The sequence below is a fragment of the Eublepharis macularius genome, chromosome 7 (genome assembly GCF_028583425.1).
Source record: "Eublepharis macularius isolate TG4126 chromosome 7, MPM_Emac_v1.0, whole genome shotgun sequence".
Taxonomy (NCBI): Eukaryota; Metazoa; Chordata; class Lepidosauria; order Squamata; family Eublepharidae; genus Eublepharis; species Eublepharis macularius.
The window spans coordinates 72,225,830-72,241,498 of NC_072796.1; the positions used below are offsets into that span (position 1 = coordinate 72,225,830).

Consider the following 15,669-nt stretch of genomic DNA (forward strand, 5'->3'; position numbering starts at 1 on the left):
CTGTCTGTCACTCTCTGTTTTTAACCTGTTTTTAAAACACTGTATTTTGTGGGAAAACCTCATTCACGGCTCTGTGTGTGTGTTTAAAATATGCTTTTGGAAGACTGGCTGCTTGCTTTTAAAATTGGGTGGGGAGGAATGGAGGATTCTGTCCCTGCTTTTTTTAAAAAGCTGGCTGAAACATGTTGACGGGGTGTCACTCTCTCTCTCTTTGGAGAGGCAGGGACGGGTTAAAAACTCCCCCCCTCTGTTCTAAGTGCGTGTGTGTGCGTGTGAACATCCCCTCCCTGACGGGAGGCGGCTCATCGCCGGGTTAAAAACTCCCCCCCCTCTGCTCTAAGTGTGTGTAAATGTCCCCTCCCTGAGGGGAGGCGGCTCGTTGTCAGGTTAAAAACTCCCCCCCCCCGCTCTATGTGTGTGTGTTTGTGTGAACATCCCCTCCCCGTGCCCGCTGGACCCAGCGGTTGCCGCCACCACCCACCTTCCCACATAGCTGGGAACAGCGGGGTGCCCCTCCGCTTTGGCCTCCCTGATCCCTGATCCATGGATCGGAAATGGAAGATGACCGATGTGGATTGGTGATTTGGGGTCGTTGCTGGCGCCGATCCCTGATCAGCTTGATCGGAAATTTTTTTTGGATCGTGCCCACCTCTACTCATAAGACACCAGAGATTAAAAGTCTCATGTCCTGTCCTAACAAGAGATGCAACATCTGAACTTGCTCAAGAGATAAGGAAAAACCATGTGATTTATCACTGCCCTTAAATAAGAGGGTCTTTTTTTTTTTACCACTCATCAGCTTCCTAGGCTGATAGAGTTGTTGAGTCCACAACTTTGGAACTCTGTGTATGTTTCTGTGCATCTCTGTCACTTGGTGAATTTTTGTTTATTCTGAGCTTGCTCCTGTTTTTAAATAAAAGGTCTTTTCAGAGATCACTGTTTTCAGGTTCATGAGTTAAAACTGCCACTACAAAGAGCAATATCAAACTATGTCTTCTTTTGAATGAGTGGAGCACTAACAACTAATGTGACTTAGATTTCGCCTCTAAATATACAAACATCCAACTGACTATCTCTAGGTGTGTTTAAATTTCATAAGCTTGATGGTTTAAAATACCCACATTTCTATTTTGCTTCTCTTGTGCAACCTAATGAGTTTTTAGTTTAAACCATTGATTTCTTGCAACATTTCCCCCATAAAATGCATATATTTTCCTACCATATTTGTGCATCAATAAATCAGCATTTTACATCGCACATATAGATGCCATATGATGTTCATCTATCTATCTATCTATCTATCTATCTATCTATCTATCTATCTATCTATCTATCATCTATCTATCTATCTATCTATCTATCTATCTATCTATCTATCTATCTATCTATCTATCTATCTATCTATCTATCTATACTAGCTTGATACTCACGCTTCACTACAGTATTTAACTACTTTAAATCTAGTTATAATATTTATCGATATGTAACATTTTTTGGGTGGGGGGGTTGAGTTGGTTTTGTAGTATAATAGTGTAGTACTCGAGCTTCACAAAAGTGTTTGAATAAAGCGAAGCGTGTTGATGCCTAAAACTGACAAAGTGAATTCTGAAATGTAACATTTATTGAAGAGAAGATTTTTAAAAGGAAAAGATTGTAGTGCAAGAAATAAAGTGAAAAATACGTACAACCAGTTTTTTTCTACTGAAGGACCTCTTTGTAGACCCCATTGGTGGTTTTCCCTTCAGGTGCTAGGATCCCCAGGCTGCTAGGTGAGCTCACTCTGCAGCAGGCCACATAGAACTGCCCACGTGAGAAGCAATCCTCCCTCAAGTCAATTCCTACCACCTTCAGTGTCTGATCCTGGGACTTGTTGATCGTCATAATAAAGCAGGCCTTGAGGGGGAACTGTAGTCTCTTGAATTCGAAGGGGTTCTATGATGGTATGAGTGGTATGCATGGTATGAATACTGACTCCTCCCCCTCCTCGAGCACTGCCGGTGAACAATGTGGCCTCGACATTCCTGTGAAGGGCTTTCACTTGCAATCTGGTGCCATTGCAGAGTTTGGGTGAGTTGAGGTTCTGGAGCAGCATCACTGAGCCCTCACTTTGAGGAGAAGCTTGTGGGCTGGGAAGGTAGGAGGGTTGAGCATGTTGAGGAACTCCATGGGGTAGTGGACCACGTCATCCATTTGTACCATTGAGTCCACAGATCTGTACTCCATTTCTGCCTGTTTGAGGGAGTTGTGTTTCATTAATGATGGCAGCCTTGTCATTCTTGGGGGTCAGAATGGCACACTTGCTCAGCCAGTCCATAAACTTCTCCATGATAGTGGCAATATCAGGGTACATCTTGGCTGTTAAGTCTGCTAGGATCATCACTACTGTGCCCAGGCCTGCAGGGATGGTTACCTTTCCCTTGGACTCAGGATTTGCTGGTACTTGGCCACTGCTACTCAGTGCACTGTAGGAGTACAATGTGCATATTTCTTTGCCGGCATCTCTAAGTTGCTTCCTCCTTTTAGCATCGGTGTATCTTACACAACGTCTGCCAGGAGGCTTCTTGGGGTCGGTAAGAGATGATGGCTGTGAGAGGTGTGATGTGGAGTTGGAATGAGGGAGGGGTGGTGTCGTGGTAGGGTTGCCAGGTCCAAGTTGGGAAGTTCCTGAAGACTTGGTGGGTGGAGCAAGGAGAGGGTGTGGTTTGAGAAAGGGGAGGGGCCTCAGTGGGGTATGATGCCATAGAGTTCACACTTCAGAGCAGCCATTTTCTCCAGGGGAACTGGTCTTGGTTGCCTGGAGATCAGTTGTAATTCTAGGAGATCTCAAGCTACCATCTGGAGGCTGGCAACACTATGTGGTGGGCACTTTGGCAGGTCCATTTGAGAGACTCACATCGAAATGGCCCCTAGAAAGGTTGTACACTACTTCCCCATGAACATTTAAAAACTCAGCTGCCATACTGATTTTTATATAAAGTCCCTATTCAGGAGTCTTATACCATCTTTCTTCAACTGTCTGCAGTTTCCTTGACCTGATTTTTACCTCAGAGTACAGAGTTCCACAGCTGACCAGTCAGAGAGGAATGCAAGCAGGCAGGCCTCACAGTAGGGTTGCCAGGTTGGAGCCTGGATAGAGTGGGTTTTGGGGAGGGGAAGGGCCTCAGAATGGTATAATACCATAGACTCCTCTCTCCAAAGCAGCCATTGTCTCCAGGGGAATTGATATCTGTCACCTGGAGATCAGTTGTAATTCCAGGAGACCTCCAGCCACCCCCTGGGGGCTGGCAACCCTACACCACAGGGAGATTGGCAACCCTAGTGAACTTTTAGGGGAAGACTGGGAAGTGCATTTTACCTCATGATGCATTCAATTATTCCTTTAGCAACTGTTTAGAATGTTGGACTGAACCCAAATCAGGCTACATATGTAAATGACCTTGAAAAGCCAGCTCAATCAGGGAAGAGTGGCTGAGCTGGCAGTTGGGAGTGTGTGTGTGTGGGGGGGGGGAGCAGGCTGAAGCCTGCCAGCCACAGAGTGAAGCTGTATCCCTAAGGGAAATCACATTTTACCCCTTTTACCCCCTTAGGGGGTGAATTTCTTAAAATCTCTTCTCAGTGAGCCTCTACACCACAGAAGGAATGTTCTTCCCAAATTTCAGGTTTTTAGGTCCAGGGGTTTGGGCTGGGCATTGATGAGTCAGTGAGGACACTTGTCTTTATATAGAGAGATATATAGGTGTGTGCACAGGGGTAAGAATTCAGTTTTCCTGCTTCGGTTTATCCAAAGCGGGAAAATGATCCGTAAAAACCTGGAAGCCGAAGCGGGAATTTAAATCACTTTGCTATGCTCCGTAAATATTCAGAGCATACCAAAGGGGGTGGCTGTCTCCAAGCCCACCCCACTTCCACTCCCACCCCTATTTACCTGTCCAGGAGCAACACCAGCTGGGCAGCAGGAAAGGCTGGAGCTGGTGCCTCCGCCATCTGCACCGCCTCCTCTGCTGCAGAAGCAGTCTGCGGAGCAGTGGGGAAGCCAGAGCTGGTGCTTCCTGTGCCACCTCCTCCACTGCTGCAGTGGCCAGAGGGGTGGTGGGTAAGGCTGGCACTGCATCTTCCACCACCACCTGTGCCATCTCCTAAGCCACAACAGCAGCCTGGGGAAGGCTGCAGCTGGTGACTCTGCCACCTGCACTGCCTCCTCCACTGCTGCAGTGGCCAGCTGAGCAGCAGGGAAGGCCTCTACCGCCGCCTCCACCACCACCTCTGCTGCAGCAGCACTAAGCGAAGGGCCAGGTAAGTGGGGGTGGTGGGTGGGAGGGAGGCAGGGTGGGAGCCCTTTAAAGTTTAAAGGCCCCGAAGCTTCCCAAACTCCTGAATCTTTACAGATCATGTTCAATTCAGGCATTTATCCTGAATCGGATACCTAAAGCGCACACCCCATATATATATATAAAATTACAGAAAATTACAGAAAATGAGTAAAAATATATAAAATTACAGAAATTCAGTAAAAATGTAACAGATGTATCATCAGTACCAGCAATGAAAATAGATGAGCTGAAACTTTTCATAATGAATAGCAAATACAGAAAGAGAAAGAAACAAAGAGGAGTGTCAGAGAGATCAATGCAACTCTCTAGAATGCTGCAGGGACAGCATTTCAGGTATCAGAATTAGTTGGAAATGCCATTTTCTAGGTCTTCTCTACCCATAGTCAGAACCCACAGGTGTTGTAAAGCTACAATTCCCAATAGTCTTGGTGCACAAGATGTTTCTGAGCATGTTCTTAGATGCCAGGATTTATAGCAATTGTACTTTCACAGCTCCTATAGGTCCATAATAAGGACCTGGAAGACCTAGGTAATTGTAGTAACCAGTTGTACTGCTTCAAAAGCAACACCAGTCTTTCTCATCTTTGCTTCTGTTAAGTATCGGTGGGAAACATGCCAAATGAATAATGAACTGAGCCATACTTTAGAGAGGTCAGCTTTTCATTAGCCCAGAAATTTTGAATTAGAAAAATATGTAGGGAAGATCTGAACTGTGGGTACATCCCTAGAGGAGACTGAAAGTTGCTTGATATTTACTAGACCATATTTTACCATATTTTTAGGTAAGTGCATGAACATAAGAACTTATGTTGCTTCCTTTTACTGATTTAGATTGGACTTTCAAGCTCAGTATTGTCTAATCTGACTGGCAGTGGCTCCCCAGTGTGTCAGATCTCACATCATTTACAACCTGATTTTGGACTCTGGAGATGCCAGGGATTAAAATTGGGGGCTTATGGATATAAAACATATGCTGTACCACTGATCCATTTATGTAGAAACATGACCACTTGGTGCCTTGTAGATACTATAACACTGGGACATGCAGCAGTTCAACAGAACAGCTTTAGATAATAAGATATTTGGTGTACAGCTAAGAAACTGAGTTATGACTGAAGAAAATCAATGTTTTAAAGGTAATCAGTAGGGGTGTGCAAGGAAAAAACTTTCGGCTTTCTTGTTTCGGGATTACCCGAAACAAGATTCTCTACCGGCATTAGCCGAATGCCGAAACAAGAATCTCTTTCGGGATTCGGGATTCGGCATTATTTCGGCATTCTTTCGGGATTCTTTCGGGTTTTTTTGCTGGGAAAATGCCTCCGTCTTTCAGGACGCCTGGAGGAGGCATTTTCCCACCAAATAAGCCCAAAATTGGTGGGGACCTTCCTCTAACCCTTCTCTAACACCCACCCAAGTTTCAGACAGATTGGACTTTGGGGGGCCATGTTATGGCCCCCCAAAGCAGGTCCCCCCATCCTCCCATAAAGGAGCATCTTCTTCATTATTTCCTATGGGGAAAAAATGAAGAAGCAGGCTTCCTTTGCCAGGGGTGGCATTTTGCATGCAAAATGCCCCCCAGCCCTCAGGGGCCCTTCTCCCACCCCTCCTCCCACCCCCCACCAAGGCTCAGCCTGCTCCCACTTGGGGGGGCCATTTCATGGCCTCCCCAAGTAGGTGCTCTAATCTCTACCACTGACAGCTGGGGGAGGCTTGTGTTGCCAGGGGTGGCATTTTGCATGCAAAATGCCCCCCAACCCTCTGGGGCCCTTCTCCCACCCCTCCTCCCACCCCCCACCAAGGCTCAGCCTGCTCCCACTTGGGGGGGCCATTTCATGGCCTCCCCAAGTAGGTGCTCTCAGCCCCTAAAGTCCACCCTTCACAGCCCCACACAAACCCAATTCCCCCCCAGCTGCCACACACAGACCCAAATCCCCCCAGTAGCCCCTCACAGACCCAAATCAACCCCCACCTGCCCCACACCCACCATAACCCCAGGAACAGGCTGGCCTGCCCTCCCCTTTTGGGAACCCCTAAACTCTCTTTCCCAGGGCAGTTCTGCACAGACAAGGGGTGCCACAATGGTGGCAGTGCCAAATCGTCCCTGGGAAAGAGCACCTGCCCTGGCACACAGACAACCACCCCCCTGACCCCCCCACCACCCGCAGAGAAGGCTGGCCAGCCTGCCCCATTGTTCCCTATGCTGGGAACCAACCTCCCATCAAAGAAGGGAACACAGACACACAATCATTAAGTTTAAAAAACCTTTATTTTCTCATTTTCAAATTACAAGTGGTCAACAAATCACAACATATTACACTTATTGTCCCTCATAGCACAACACAACACAATTAACTACACATCAGAGAATCTTAAACACATTTTTTTTTTGAAATGGACAAACAGTAAAGTTTTGAACATTACCACAGGTCACATAGTGAGCGGGCACAACAGGGCATGGAAACAGAAGATGATCATAATAACTACCAGCCTAATACAACTCTCCCTCCATAAAACGACTTAATGGGGGGGAACCACTGCAACAAAATCCCCCCCCCAACCCTCTGGGGCCCTTCTCCCACCCTTCCTCCCATCCCCCCACCAAGGCTCAGCCTGCTCCCACTTGGGGGGGCCATTTCATGGCCTCCCCAAGTGGGTGCTCTGCTCTCATCTCTACCACTGACAGCTGGGAGAGGCTTGTCTTGCCAGGGGTGGCATTTTGCATGCCAAATGCCACCCTCACCCTCAGGGGCCCTTCTCCCACCCTTCCCCCCACCCCCACCACATGCATTCCTTGACAATCAAGAAATCTGGAGTTAAATATAATGTGCATGTAAGTCCCTCAAAGACAGAAGCAATATGACCCATTTGATTTCCACAACCTCAGACACAATTAGGGATCCGTTTCCCCTTGGTGGGGGATCCCCCACTCTCACCTATCACCCCGAAGGGGGAAAGTCAGTGAATGAGCCTTCAAGGTACGCTCCAGGGGCTGCTGCCGTGATGTCACTGATGTCATCTGGCTGCCCTGAGAGTATGCCTGTGCTTTGCAGTGGGCTGATTTGGGCCCTGCAGGCCAAAGCAGGATCCCTTGTGGCCCAAATCTGCCTGCTGTGAATTGTGCGTGCTCCCCAGCCTTGTGTGATGATCACATCACTTCCTAGAACAGACATCATCATGCCAGAGCATTGCCATTAAATGATCATGCGTGTGTGAACAGACCCTATGTATCCTGTAGGCTTCAGTGATGGTATAGTAATGTTTTCACTCACATTATAGAGAGAGAGAGAGAGAGAGAGAAGGGGGGGAGGCACTGAAGCTAGATTATTTCTTCTATTTTACTGTCCCCTTCCAAAGCCAGGGTGGCATTGGCACAATGCCCCCCTCCCCCCGGCCAGAGCCTTAGTACCAGTATGCATTGACAGGCCCATGCATCATAGTCCTTTTTGAGACCCAGCCAAGTTGTGTGCCTTTTGGAGAAAAATGTTCAAGTTGCTGGTGGGGGTATGAACAATTTTTAGATATCCACTGTAGTGCAATGGCTAGAGAGTTGGTCTAGAATCTGGCAGACTCTGATTCTGTGCCTTGTAGGCTTGATGGATGTTCTTGGCTCAGCCTAAGTAAACAATTGTGTTGTGTTTTCCAGAGGCAGTCTAGGTGATTTTGGGGCCCTGGACAAATGTTCTTGACGGGGCCCCAGAACCAGTGCCGCCCCACCACTGGCTCCTTGCCAAGGCCAAGCAATTTGGCAACCTAGGCCCCAGATAGAGTGGGCAGGAGTGCGTTGTTTCCTTCCTCCCCCCCCCTCCACCCCCTCATACAACTAAGAAGGCCATCGGTGGAGTCACTCCAATGTGAGGCATGGAGCAGCTGTCTATTGTTAGCCTGGTTGTGATGAGGGTGAAACAAATCAAGGGAGAACAGCAATGTGTAAACCACTCTAGGTTCCCATGGGGGAGAAAACCGGGGCATAAGATAAACCTTTAATTTGGTGGGGAGGGGGTATATACATTTTATGTGTATGTGTCTGTATGTTTTATGCATTCAAATCACTTGTGGTGTACTTTAGAATTATATTGAGCTCCACAGTATCCCAAAAACCTTGTCCATGTATTGCAAACCGAAGTCAATCTACCACATCTAGGGTATTCTTCTTTTCCCTACTGCCTTCAATTTTTCTTAGCATTATTGTCTTTTCTAGTGAACCTTGTCTTCTCATGATGTGACATAAGCACTATCATCAATTGATATCTTCAAGGGAGAAAGCAGGCCTGATTTGGTCTGGACATGTCTTTTTCGGAGTCCATGGTACATGTAAATTGAAACTTTCTTCCCACTTCACAGTGTGAATGCTTTTTCCTCCTATGAGCTTTGTCTAAATTTTACTGTACTGATACTGCTCATTTGGCCAAAAGGCCTGCCCTTGATCAATGCCACATTAAATACTTCATAATAAAAATATGTTTTTAGAACCATTTAAAAGTGTCCTTAAGTGCCATACGCCGATTTAAAAAACCATAAGCTAAATGTTTGGGAACACAACCAGATATGTGAATGACTGAAATGCAGCCCAATCCCACTGCTACTTAAAATCCATTTTTGATGGAGGTCTGGATTGTCTTACATTGGTGTCATTGGGCTTGGAATCAGGAACCTGGAAGCGTTCCATGGGGGCTACAACTTTCATGCCAAGGCTAAGAGGGTGGGAACGGGATCTCTCTGGGGTGGCAAACTCTGGCCTTGGAAGTTACTGGCAATTTGGGGGTGGGACTTGTGCAAAGGAAAATCTGAGTAGGGATCTCCCCCAGAATCCATGGTCCGCATTTGCCCTCTAAAGAGATTGCCCTTGGAAGCAGCCAGTTTATCTGTAGGGAACTACTCTCTCTAACCTGAACTCAAGCCCAACCAGGAGTTTGGCAGCCCTAGGAAAATTTCTGAAAAAGATGGCAAAGGAGGGCCAGCAACTGATAGAGGCATGGAAGCCCACACCAGGACAGTAGCAGGGGCCTACTTGGGCAAAAGGGACGACCAGTGCTCTCATCCCCCATAGTCCACTCCTTTCAGCCCCACACAAACCCAGTTCCCCCACCCCAGCTGCCACACACAGACCCAAATCCTCCACTCAGCCCCTCTCAGAACCAAAACCACCCTCAGCTGCCCCACACCGAGTACCCCAGGAACAGGCTGGCCAGCCTGCCCCATTGTTCCCTATGCTGGGAACCAACCTCCCATCAAAGAAGGGAACACAGACACACAATCATTAAGTTTAAAAAACCTTTATTTTCTCATTTTCAAATTACAAGTGGTCAACAAATCACAACATATTACACTTATTGTCCCTCATAGCACAACACAACACAATTAACTACACATCAGAGAATCTTAAACACATTTTTTTTTTGAAATGGACAAACAGTAAAGTTTTGAACATTACCACAGGTCACATAGTGAGCGGGCACAACAGGGCATGGAAACAGAAGATGATCATAATAACTACCAGCCTAATACAACTCTCCCTCCATAAAACGACTTAATGGGGGGGAACCACTGCAACAGGGTCCAGCAGAACCTATGTCATTTCCTGTGGCTGTGCTTTCAGTTCAGACACACAAAGCTGAACTGGGCACTTCCAAGGCACTGGACAATGGTATTTCTGGAGCAGTTCTGCAGAGGTCTCCCCCCACCCCCACACCAGCCTCAGAATTTACCTGGGAACATCTGTGAGAGATCATCATTGGCCGGTGCCCATCCACCACTCTTCCCGCATCCCCCAACCATGCAAACCCAACATTAACATCAAATTTTTTTTTTTAAACATGAACAGAACATCAACTTTTAAAAAACATAAGCACAACATTTTTTTGGGGTTTTTTTCCTTTTTTTTACATGAACAGAACATCAACTTTTAAAAAACATAATCACAACATTTTTTTTGGTTTTTTTTCCTTTTTTTTACATGAACAGAACATCAACTTTTAAAAAACATAATCACAACATTTTTTTGGGTTTTTTTTCCTTTTTTTTACATGAACAGAACATCAACTTTTAAAAAACATAATCACAACATTTTTTTTTTGGTTTTTTTTCCTTTTTTTTACATGAACAGAACATCAACTTTCAAAAAACAGTACAACAATTCTTCTACAATTTTTTTTACAATGATTTCATCTGATAAAAACACCTAAGCAATCCCTATCTAACCTGTTTCTCCCTCCAGTAGCAATCCATGTTTCTGGGGCATTATTTTTCATAATAAATTTGGTCCCACAGGGTATGTCTCAGTGATGGGAGATGTTTTGAATACCCTGGGGGGGGGCTTTCAAATTGCTGGGTGTTTTCCCTTTGCCACTGGTTCCTAACCACCCTCCCTCTACTGGCCGGTTTTAACTGTATATACAGGGTTTTATACAGGGGAGAGCGCGATTCCAAAGGATTGGACTCATAGAGGATGCAGGCCACAAGTTGGGCTCACCTCAGTCACTCTGGAAGTCCAGTCCTGAGAAATCGAAGAGGCGAGAGTTGACCTTCAGGAAGGTCAACTGCTCGACTCTCCATGGGAGAAGGCGAGTGCGATGTGGGCCGACAATGTCGCCCGCATGTGAAAAGACGCGCTCGCTCTCCACGCTCGTCGGAGGGCATGAGAGCAGCCGCTGCGCCTCGAGGGAGAGGTCCGGCCAGACCGACTCCTTCCTGGCCCAGTAGCTGAGCGGATCGGTCACACTAACACCAGTCCTGCAGTCCAGCGATGTTCAGGCGGTCTTGCAGCTGGTCCTCCTCTCCTCCACGATGCTGTCAAGAAAATTGGAAATGTTAGCAGAGTCAACACCACACGCCGCACACGCAACCCCAAAATTCAAGGCCCCGTTGCACAAGCCAAGTCAGCCCCCCCCCCTTAAAGGCTAGGGCCAACCAGCAGCAAAACAAAACACATCCACCCAGCAGAGCTTCTGGCCTGTGCAGGCCAGAAGCTGGCACACTCATTTTTTAGTCCTGTGAAACAGCAGTTCATGCCCACCCCACACTCAAACTTGAAAAATGAAACATGAAAGAAAGCAGGCACTGCGATCAATGCTGGCCCCCCTAACCCCCAAACAATATCCTCTTGCCCAACCAGAAAATGGCCCCCCCCCCGGCCCAAGCCATAAAGACAGAGCCAAAGCATATGCTCGCAGGTAGGCACAGCAGCAGACATAAGCTCAAAAACCAAATTTAACAACAACCCTACCAGTCCACCAGTGCAGATGTCCAGCAATGTTGATCCTCCACGCAGAGATCTGCAGGCCGATGTCCACCAAGTGCAGTCCAGTCCAGAAGAGGTCCACCAACGATAAACAACCTGAATGTGAAGCAAAACAGTGAGTGCCAGGCCAGCAAACGGGAAGGGTTACCAAAGCCGGAGCAGCAGGCCTGTGTGTGGGCCGAAGGCTGGCACAGTTGATCAGGACGGAGCCTGTTGGGAATCCTTGCAAGCAGGGGACCAGACACAGAAACGCAAGCCACACCATTCCAGATTGTGGAGCACAACTGTGAGTGCCAGGCCAGCAACCAAAAAGGGTTACCTTGGCCAAAGCAGCATACCTGTGTGTGGCCCACAGGCTGGCACAGTTGATCAGGACGGAGCCTGTTGGGAATCCTTGCTAGCAGGGGACCAGACACAGAAAGGCAAGCCACACCATTCCAGATTGTGAAGCACAACTGTGAGAGCCAGCCAGAAGAAAGGCTTCTGGCCTGTGTAGGCCCGAAGCTGGCACACTCTTGTTTTAATCTTCAAACAGTGGATCAAGCTTAAAGAAGGCAAGCACAACAACCAATGCTGAAACCCCCCCCCCCCCACCATCAAACATTGTCTGCCCAACCTGTCCCCCAGGCCATACCTGTGTGTGGCCCACAGGCTGGCACAGTTGATCAGGACGGAGCCTGTTGGGAATCCTTGCTAGCAGGGGACCAGACACAGAAAGGCAAGCCACACCATTCCAGATTGTGAAGCACAACTGTGAGAGCCAGCCAGAAGAAAGGCTTCTGGCCTGTGTAGGCCCGAAGCTGGCACACTCTGGTTTTAATCTTAAAACAGTGGATCAAGCTTAAAGAAGGCAAGCACAACAACCAATGCTGAAACCCCCCCCCCCCACCATCAAAGATTGTCTGCCCAACCTGTCCCCCAGGCCATACCTGTGTGTGGCCCACAGGCTGGCACAGTTGATCAGGACGGAGCCTGTTGGGAATCCTTGCTAGCAGGGGACCAGACACAGAAAGGCAAGCCACACCATTCCAGATTGTGAAGCACAACTGTGAGAGCCAGCCAGAAGAAAGGCTTCTGGCCTGTGTAGGCCCGAAGCTGGCACACTCTGGTTTTAATCTTAAAACAGTGGATCAAGCTTAAAGAAGGCAAGCACAACAACCAATGCTGAACCCCCCCCCCCCCCACCATCAAAGATTGTCTGCCCAACCTGTCCCCCAGGCCATACCTGTGTGTGGCCCACAGGCTGGCACAGTTGATCAGGACGGAGCCTGTTGGGAATCCTTGCTAGCAGGGGACCAGACACAGAAAGGCAAGCCACACCATTCCAGATTGTGAAGCACAACTGTGAGAGCCAGCCAGAAGAAAGGCTTCTGGCCTGTGTAGGCCCGAAGCTGGCACACTCTGGTTTTAATCTTAAAACAGTGGATCAAGCTTAAAGAAGGCAAGCACAACAACCAATGCTGAAACCCCCCCCCCCACCATCAAACATTGTCTGCCCAACCTGTCCCCCAGGCCATACCTGTGTGTGGCCCACAGGCTGGCACAGTTGATCAGGACGGAGCCTGTTGGGAATCCTTGCTAGCAGGGGACCAGACACAGAAAGGCAAGCCACACCATTCCAGATTGTGAAGCACAACTGTGAGAGCCAGCCAGAAGAAAGGCTTCTGGCCTGTGTAGGCCCGAAGCTGGCACACTCTGGTTTTAATCTTAAAACAGTGGATCAAGCTTAAAGAAGGCAAGCACAACAACCAATGCTGAAACCCCCCCCCCCCCACCATCAAAGATTGTCTGCCCAACCTGTCCCCCAGGCCATACCTGTGTGTGGCCCACAGGCTGGCACAGTTGATCAGGACGGAGCCTGTTGGGAATCCTTGCTAGCAGGGGACCAGACACAGAAAGGCAAGCCACACCATTCCAGATTGTGAAGCACAACTGTGAGAGCCAGCCAGAAGAAAGGCTTCTGGCCTGTGTAGGCCCGAAGCTGGCACACTCTGGTTTTAATCTTCAAACAGTGGATCAAGCTTAAAGAAGGCAAGCACAGCAACCAATGCTGAAACCCCCCCCCCCCCCACCATCAAAGATTGTCTGCCCAACCTGTCCCCCAGGCCATACCTGTGTGTGGCCCACAGGCTGGCACAGTTGATCAGGACGGAGCCTGTTGGGAATCCTTGCTAGCAGGGGACCAGATACAGAAAGGCAAGCCACACCATTCCAGATTGTGAGGCACAACTGTGAGAGCCAGCCAGAAGAAAGGCTTCTGGCCTGTGTAGGCCCAAAGCTGGCACACTCTGGTTTTAATCTTAAAACAGTGGATCAAGCTTAAAGAAGGCAAGCACAACAACCAATGCTGAAACCCCCCCCCCCACCATCAAACATTGTCTGCCCAACCTGTCCCCCAGGCCATACCTGTGTGTGGCCCACAGGCTGGCACAGTTGATCAGGACGGAGCCTGTTGGGAATCCTTGCTAGCAGGGGACCAGACACAGAAAGGCAAGCCACACCATTCCAGATTGTGAAGCACAACTGTGAGAGCCAGCCAGAAGAAAGGCTTCTGGCCTGTGTAGGCCCAAAGCTGGCACACTCTTGTTTTAATCTTCAAACAGTGGATCAAGCTTAAAGAAGGCAAGCACAACAACCAATGCTGAACCCCCCCCCCCCACCATCAAACATTGTCTGCCCAACCTGTCCCCCAGGCCATACCTGTGTGTGGCCCACAGGCTGGCACAGTTGATCAGGACGGAGCCTGTTGGGAATCCTTGCAAGCAGGGGACCAGACACAGAAAAGCAAGCCACACCATTCCAGATTGTGGAGCACAACTGTGAGAGCCAGCCAGAAGAAAGGCTTCTGGCCTGTGTAGGCCCAAAGCTGGCACACTCTTGTTTTAATCTTCAAACAGTGGATCAAGCTTAAAGAAGGCAAGCACAACAACCAATGCTGAAACCCCCACCCCACCATCAAACATTGTCTGCCCAACCTGTCCCCCAGGCCATGCCAAGAATAAACTGCAACACCTTTTTGCAGAGGCAGGCCACAGCAGCACATTGCCCAGCATCAAAAAAATTTACAAAAATTTTAAAAAGGCCTACCAGGTGTCCTCTCAGGATGTCCAGCACAGTTGATCCTCCAGGCAGATGTCCTCCAGGCTCCAGGTGCAGTCTCTCTTCTTCTCCTCTCTCGGTCACAGCTCAGCAGCAGCAGCAACAGAAGTGTTCCAGACAGTCTTGCTCCAAATTTAAATCCCCTGCTGCAGCCTCAGCCAAAGATTTAAATCTATTGGCTGGCATGAGAATGCAGCAGTGGGATTGGTGACTCCTAAAGTCCCCAGTCCCCTGCCTTTCCCCACCCACACTCCAAGAGCCACCCTCCTCCTGCTCCCCCTCCCCTACCTGTTAGTTTTGGCGGGAATCTCTGCTGCTTTGCAAATGCAAAGTGCAATGCAATGCTTGCACCTTGCATTTGCAAGGCAAAGCAGGATTCCCTATCCTCCTTTGCAAGAGGGGTGGGGGGTGACAGAAGGAGTGAGTGATTCACTCCTTCTCCCCCCCTCCCCTCTTCTAAGAGCCTGCAGGAAGCCTTTGCTTCCAGCAGGATTTTGCTAGCCGCTTGCTAAGGCAAACGGCTAGCAAAATCAAAATGGCGATTCTCGAATGCCGAAAGAATGCCGAAAGAATCCCGAAACGTTTCGGGTTTTTCTTTCGGCAATCCCGAAACGTTTCGGCATTCCCCGAAACGTTTCGGGATTCTTGAAGAATGCCGAAACACTTTTGTTTCGGCATTCTTTCGGCATTCAGAATGCCGAAACGCACATCCCTAGTAATCAGTGCAACAAACTCACTTAGGTGGCTTTAGGCAAGCCCTTTTATCTCACCCTCAAACCGTTGTACTGAGAGGATATTAATATTTACCTACCTCACAAGATGGTTGTAAGTAGAGACAGGCATGAACCAGAAAAAAACAAACTATGCGGTTCGTGGTTCATCACATTTCACAAACCACGATCCATGAACTTTCACGAACTTGCCCCAGTTCGCGAACTGGTTCATTTGGTTCGTGAAAATGTCACATCCAGGTCAGCAAATCGCCACTTCCAGACCAGCAGA

The 15,669-nt window shown here is 48.4% G+C and overlaps 1 long non-coding RNA gene across 1 annotated transcript; it reads right to left on the reverse strand.

Moving 5' to 3' along the window:
* Window positions 1–10,903: 10,903 nt before the first annotated feature.
* On the reverse strand, window positions 10,904–14,743 carry LOC129333138 (uncharacterized). The gene is made up of 3 exons (XR_008597399.1): window positions 14,656–14,743; window positions 11,554–11,664; window positions 10,904–11,117 (listed from the first exon to the last, which is right to left on the reverse strand). It is a non-coding gene; the product is annotated as an uncharacterized LOC129333138 (long non-coding RNA).
* Window positions 14,744–15,669: the final 926 nt, after the last annotated feature.